Raw genomic sequence first — 8205 nt, 5'->3', positions numbered from 1 at the left:
CAGGTGCCTCAAAAAATCAAGGATGGCTTGACAGAGGAAGTGACATGTGAGGCATGAGAAGGAATTTGCCAGACAGAAAATAGAGGAACTATATTTTAGGCAAAAGGAATAGCATGTAAAAGGGGATGGGCTGTGAAAAGTTCTGTGGTGCTGGAGGTGAGGGTGTATGGGGGAGGGCAAGGGATGCTGGAGATGCAAGTTGGGGCCATCCTGTGAAGGGTCCAAGCAGTATGTGATGAATGATGGTATAAGCTAGGGCAAGGACAGTGGGCGTGGAAAGTAAGGACAGGATGCAGAAGACATTGATTGGCAAGACCAAATTGGCAGTACTTGGCGACTGATTGAATGGTGGGATAATGAGGAGGGAGGAGTGGAGGGCGACTCCTGAATTTCTAACTTAGGGGACTGGCACCATTCACTGAGATACAGGGGGAGGAGTAGGTCTGGGGTAGGAGTGAGAGTAGAAATAATGAGTATGAGATATCTTTAGGACATCCCGATGAGGTAGGTTGGGTGCTGTAAGTGAAGCGGGGATGGAACAAACTTAATGTAGATTCATGAGCACAAGTGAGGAAACTATCTGATGTTTGAAAAAGAACTATCCCAAATGGTTAGGGGAAACAGTGCCCAGAAATCACACAGGGCTGGGAATAGTGCCTGCTTCCAACCAGCTAAAATTGGGGTATTGGGTAGTGCTATGGTCTGAATGTTGAAGTCTTTCCCCAATCAATATGGTGAAATCCTAATCCCCAAGGTGATGTATTAGAAAGTGGAGCCTTTGGGAGGTGATTAGGTCATGTGGGTGGAGCCTTCATGGTGGGATTAGTGCTCTTAGGAGAAGAGACAGGAGAAAGTGCTCGCGTGCTCTCTCTCTCTCTCTCCCCTCTCTGCCATGTGAGGGTACAACAAGAAGATGACCACCTATAACCCAGAAAGTGGGCCCTCAGCAAGAACTGAATAATTATGGTGCCCTGGTGCCTTGGACTTCCAGCCTCCAGAACTGTGAGAGAGAAACTTTTGTTGTTTATAAGCTACCCAGTTTTTGCATTTTGTTATAGCAGCCTGAACAGACTAAGACAAGTAGAGTACGCAGAAGGGTCTTGCCTCAGTGTGGTGGAATAATTAGCCCTAGACTTAGCACTGCTCTGCTCTCATTTAACAAAGTCAAAAGCAAGAGCCAAAAGGATCAAACAATTTCCAACAAACTTAACTGAGTCTCAGAACAAAGCTCAAGAATATTTATAGCAGCGTTTCTCAACTTCAGTATAATTGACATTTTAGACTTGATAATTCTTATTGTGGGGGCAGTCACATTCATTGTAGGATGTTTACAATCATACCTGGCCTCTACCCATTGGATGCCAATAACACCCTCCAGTTGTAACAACCAAGTATGTCTCCAGACAACTGAAACCACCCCTGATTGAGAACCACCGATTATAGAAATACAGACATATAAAGAACCCAATACGGTAGATATACAATGTATGGCATCCAATAATAAATTAACTAGTGTGGACAGAATGGGAAATTGTGACTAATAAGGAGGAAATAAATCAAGTAATTGAAATCAATCCAGAACTGATGCAGATGTTAGAATTATCAAACATGGATATTAAAAACAGTTATTATAACTTTATTCTGTATGCTCAAAAATCTGAATAGAGACAGGGAAGATATTTTTTAAAGTACTTAAATCAAACTTATAGAGATGAAAACTACAACATGTGAGGTAAAAATACATTGGATGGGATTAATAGCAGATTAGATATTGCAGAAGAAAAGATTAGTGAACTTGAATACATAGCGATGGAACTGATTCAAAATGAAAAACACATAGAAAAGAGAATTTAAAAAGTGAATAGAGAATCAGTAAGTGGTAGGAAAAGTTCAAGTGGCCTAATATACATGTAGTTGGAGTCACTGAAGGAGGAAAAAGAGAAGAAAGGGAACAGAAAAAAATGCTTGAAGAAATAATGGCCAACATTTTTTCAAAATTGATAAATCTCTAACCAGACTAATCAGGAAAAGAGGAAAGAAGACACAAGTTCCCAGTATGAAGAATGACAGTGATGATATAACTACAGATTCTACAAACATTAAAGGGATACTAACGGAATGTTATGAACAACTTTTTGCCAATAAATTTGACAAATTAAATGAAATGGACAATTTTTCGAAAGACACAAAATACTCAGGAAGAAATAGGTACCATGAATAGCCCTCTATTAAAAAATTGACTTTGTAGTTGAAACTCTTCCTACAAAGATAATTTCAGGGTCAGATGACTTCATTGGTGAATTCTACAAAACATTTGAAGAAGTAATACCAATTCTACACAAAGTCTTCCAGAAAATTGAAAAGGAAGGAATATTTACCTTTTCATTTGGTCTACATTTGTTGTCAGCATTACCCTGATAAAAAAGCAGAAAAGTATGTTATGAGAAAGCTATAGATTAATATCTTTTATCAACAGAGATGCAAAAATTTTAGCAAATCAAACCTAACAATATATAAAAAGGAGAATACATCATGATCAAGTGGGGTTTGTCCTAGCAAGGCAAGGTTGGCTTAATGTGTGAAAATCAAGCACTGTAATTTGTCACATTAATAAGCAAAAAGAGGAAAAAGCCATATGATTATCTTAGTAGATGCATAAAAAGCATTTGACAAAATCCAACATCCCTTTCTAAGAAAAAGGAATAGAAGAAAACATCCCCAACTTGAATAAGGGTGTTATGAAAAATCTACAGTTAACATAACATTTAATGGTCAACTACTGAATTCTTTCCCCCTGAGATCAGGACCTAGACAAAGATGTCTGCCCTTATTCAACATTTTACTGGAAGTGCTAGCAAGAGCAATAAGGCAAGAAAATGAAATAAAAGGCATATAGATAAGAAAGGAAGAAGTAAAATTATCTATTTGCAAATAACATGATCATCTATGTATGAAATCTAAGAGAATCTACAAGAAATCTATTAGAAAGAATAACTGATTTTAGCAAGATTTCTGGATACAAGATCATACATACAAGATACATAAATCAATTTTAATTTTATATACTAGCAACAATTAGAAACTAAAATTTAAAAATGATACTGTTTGTAATTCAACAGAGCAAGGAATATTCTTTTCAACAAATAGTGCTGGAACAAATGGACATCTTTGTGCAAAAGAACGAAGTTGATCTCCTGCCTTACATTGTACATAAAAATAAAATCAAAATAGAGTATAGATCTAAATGTAAGACATAAAACTATAAAACTCTTAGAAGAAAATATTGGTGTAAATCTGTGTGCCCTTGGATTACTCAATTGTTTCTTAGATATGACACCAAAACTACAAGCATCCAAGGAAAATATAGATAATACAACTTCATCAAAATTAAGAACTTTTGTGCATCAAAGGACGCTATTGAGAAAGTGAAATGACAACCCATGAAATGGGACAAAATATTTGCATATCATATATCTGATAAGAGTTTAGTGTCCAAAATATATTAAATATAAAGAACTCTTACAACTCAACAATAAAAAGACAAATAACCCAATTTAAAAATGGGCAAAGGATCTGAACATACATTTCTCCAAAGATGATATACAAATGGTCAATAAGCATATGAAATGCCATTAGTCATTAAGGAAATGCAAATCAGAACCATGATGAAATACCACTTTATACCCACTGGGATGGCTATAATAAAAACAAAACCAGAAATAACAAGTGTTTGGGTAGGATGTGGAGAAATTGGAACCCTCATACATCACCTGTGGGAATGTAAAGTGGTGTAGTTGCTTCAGAAAACAGCCTGGTGATTCCTCAAAAGGTTAAACATAGAGTTATCATGTAATCTAGGTAAATACTTGTAGGTATATTCCTGAAAAAATTGAAGACATATGTCCACACAAAAATTTATATACATGTTCATAGCAGCATTGTTCGTAATAGCCAAAAATAAAAACAACCCAAATGTCCATCAACTGATGAATGGATAAATAAAATATGGTGTAACCAAACAATGGGATATTATTTGGCAATAAAAGGGAATGAGTTACTGATACATGCTACAACATGGATGAACCTTGAAGACATTATGCTAGTGAAAGAAGCCAGACACAAAAGCTCAATATTGTATGACTCTTCATATGAAATGTTCAGAAGAGGCAAATCTATAAAGACAGAGAGTAGATTAGTGGCTGCCAGAAGATGGAGGGATAGGGGAATGGTAATGGGTATGAAGTTTCGTTTTGGGATGATGAAAATATTCTAATATTAGATTATGGTGATGGTTGTAAAACTTTTTAAATATATGAAACCCATTGAATTATATACTTTAAATTGGTGAATTGTATGGTATGTGAATTATATTTCAATAAAGTTGTTAAAATAACTCAATTATAAGAAAACCAGCCAATAAAAAATGGACTAAATATTTGAACAGACAATTCACCAAAGAAGATATTTGGATGGCAAAAAAACATATGCAAAGATGATGCCTAACCTCATTAGCCATTAGGGAAATAAAAATTAAAACCAAAGTGAGATAGCACCCCAGACCAATTAGAATGGCTAAAATTAAAAGAACTGACGATACCAAGTGTTGGTGAGGATATGGAGGTACTGGAATTCTCACACACTACCGGTGGGAATGTAAAATGGTATGACCATTTTGAAAAATTGTTTGGTAGTTTCTTAAAAAGTTAAACGCACATCTACCATATGACTCAACATTCTACTCCTAGGTATTTACCCAAGGGAAATGAAAGTCTTTGCCCACACAGAGACTTGCACACAAATCTTCACAGCAGTTTTATTTGTAAGAGCCAATAACTAGGAAAAAAACCTACAAATGTCCATCAACCAGTGAATGGATAAACAAACTATAGCGGAATACTACTGAGCAATTCAAAAGTAATGACATGCCAATATGTACAACACTATTAATACACACAACACAATGAATCTCAAAATAAATTTGCTGTGTGAAAGAGGCCAGCAAAAAAAAGTACACATTGTGTTATTCCATTTATATAAAATTTCAGAAAATGCAAACTATCTATTAATAGAGAAATGATTGGTGATTGTTGGGGATAGGGGAGAGGGAAGGGGCTGGAGGGAGGGATTATAAAAGGGTGGGAGGAAAGTTTAGGCAGTAATGGAAACTTGGTGGTGATGGTTTCATTGGAGTAGGCATATGTCAAAACTTAGGAAACTGTACACTTTTTGTACACTGCATGCAAAAATTTGCAAGTTATCGTATGTCCATTATACCTCCATAGTGCTATAAACAAAAAAGGAAGAGGTCTTTGAACAGATGAACTACAAGATTTTCTCCAGCTCCAGTCCTGTGGTACTGGAAGCCTTCTACTGAAATAGTGCTTTGTACTGGGTTGCCCAAATCATTGAGAAAAAACTGGGGATTTTGCTTGGATTATGCAGAGACATGCCTCTGTTATTTATCCCTCTGGGGCTGTGTAGACAGAGCCTCAAAAGCCAGTGGGACAGAGTGGGGAAGCACACCATCCAGCCAGTGGGAAGACATCCAGGTCAGAGGAGGAAACTAGGGAAATGACAGCCTAATGAGCTCTGCTCTTTCCAATTTCTTTAAGTCTATGATTCAGAGGATCAGCTCGCCATGAACATTCCAGACCAGTGAGGCATCTCAGGACCATGAATGCATAGACATCCCAGGGGAGAAAACAATGGAAGACAAGATGGAAATGAGAAATGGCCTTTTTAGGTCTCTTGACCCAAATGCAAGGAGCTAAGAGGATATGGAGGAAGAGGTGGAAGTGTCCCTTCCCTGCAGGAAAGGAGATTATGACTTGATAGGGTCTGGGGAAATCAAATGTAAGAAACTAAAGAGATGGAATGTCAAGCCTCCTGGGATGCCTTTTAGATGGACGTGCCAGAGGAGCAAGAGGAAGGAGGTGATACCCTCCCTGCCTGCTAACAGTGAAAGCCAAGAGGGCAAGGAAGTGGAAAAATGTAAAGCCAAGAGGCACGCTTCAAAGTCATTTGTCAGCTGGGCAGCGCCTTAAGCCAGTGCCACGGCTGATGGATGGATCACCTCATGGGAAGCAACGGCCAAGAGGGACCCAGCCCAGAAGGCTGTCATCCTATCCTCAACCCGTACCTGGATCGGATGCTTTAAGGGAAGACAATGAAAATCGTAAATGCCCGAGGTGACTCCGGGCAATATTTACACCTGAGCAGAATGGCATTTCCTTCTTGATCCCAGAGGATGATAAGTTATGAGCTCCAAGCCTGAAGCAGGGGAATTGAGTGTGTTCTTGTAATTTTATCCTACATAGCAGAGCCGCAGAAACTCTTCTTATCCAGAGGAATGTAGACCTCAGGTATCTTTCCCTTCCTCCACCCCCGTTTCTCCTGCTGACCCTAAGCCCTGTGCAGCGCACCTCCCACCTCCCCAAAGGCTGGTTACATGGACCAGTATTTATAGTGAGTCCTTAAATTAGTAAGGTGTTTCATGGTTTATAAAGCTCCTTCTCCTCCATTCTCTCATTTTGATTCTTACTTAGTTCTTTGAGATAAGCATTGCTTTTTTGTTTTTTGTTTTTTAGAAGAAGAACTTGAGAGACCAGAACATAGATGTTTAGATCCATTCATTCATTCATTTATATATTCATTCAGATAATGATTGAACACCTACTGTGTGTCAGATACTGGCTAGATGCTGAGGACACTGTCATGAAACCAGACAGCCACAGCCCCTGCCCTTTCAGAGCTCAGTCTAGTTGGGAGCAGGGGGCCAGACACTAATTCAACACAAATCAAATTGCAAACTAAGAGAGGAAGTGTTGTGGGGGAATCTCTGCCAGTCTGAGGGTTAGGGAAAGCATCTCTTGTGGAGTAGTTATTTCACCTTAGAGACAAGCTGATGGATGACAGGCATTAGCCAGGAGAAGATGGGATGGGGCACAGAGTCCTCTAGTAGGAGGGAAGAGTATTGGGAAGGCATTGTGACAAGAGAAACATAGCAGACAGAAAGAGGATGAGAGGCAAGAGAAAAGGCTGGTGAGAAGGCCAGGCATGGTGGCTCACACCTGTAACCCCAGCACTTCTGGGAGGCCGAGGCAGGAGGATCGCTTGAGGCCAGGAGTTCCAGACCAGCCTGGGCAACATAGTGAGACCCTGTCTCTTCAAAACATGAAAAAAAAAAGTAGCTTGGCCAGTTGGCATGCACCTATAGTCCGAGCTACTCGGAAGACAGAGGCAGGAGGATCACTTGAGCCCAGGAGTTGGAGATTGTAGTGAGCTATGATCACATCACTACACTCCAGCCTGGGTGACAGAGTGAGACTCTTGTCTCTTTAAAAAAGGCAAAAAAAAAAAAAAGGGCTGGCGAGGTGGGTGGGAGCTAGATTTTGCATGGCCTTGCAGACAATGGCCAAGAGGTTGGTCTTGATCCTAAAAGCCATGGGGAGCCACAGAATGTTTTCAAGCAAAGTAGGACTGGTATGACCATTCTGATCGCTATGGAGAATGATCCATGACGAATGACAGGGCTCGAACAAGAAGGGAGCGGCAGAAACAGAGATGTGTAGATTGGACAGATGTTTGGAGATCAAATTGACAGAAAGTTCATGTTCTTTTGATTCCAGCATACCAGGGATGTAAATGGAGGTAGTGGGGTGTAGTGGTTTGAATGGTGACTCCCCGCAGAAGATATGCCCATGTCCTAACCCCTGGGACATGTGAATGTGACACCCTTATTTGAAAATAGTCTTTGCAGATGTAACTAAGTTAAGGATCTTGAGATGAGATCCTCTTGGATTATCCGGGTGGGCTGTAAATCCAATGACGAGGGCTTCATAAGAGTGAGGCAGAGGATATCACACAGACAAAAGAGGAGAAGGCCACGTGAAGTCGGAGCCATTGATTGGAGTGATGCAGCCCTAAGGCAAAGAACGCCTGGAGCCACCGCAAGCTGGAAGAGACAAGGAAGGATTCTCCCCTAGAACTTTCTTCTTTTGTTTCTTTTTAAATTAAATTAATTAATTTTATTTATTTATTTTTGAGGCAGAGTCTCACTCTTGTTGCCCAGGCTAGAGTGCTGTGCTGTAGGCCTAGCTCACAGCAACCTCAAACTCCTGGGCTCAAGCAATCCTTCTGCCTCAGCTTCCCGAGTATCTGGGACTACAGGTGCACACCACCATGCCTGGCTAATTTTTTCTATTT

Source organism: Propithecus coquereli, unplaced genomic scaffold (assembly GCF_000956105.1).
Source record: "Propithecus coquereli isolate 6110/MARCELLA unplaced genomic scaffold, Pcoq_1.0 Scaffold42, whole genome shotgun sequence".
Lineage (NCBI taxonomy): Eukaryota > Metazoa > Chordata > Mammalia > Primates > Indriidae > Propithecus > Propithecus coquereli.
This window is presented reverse-complemented; position numbering follows the sequence as displayed.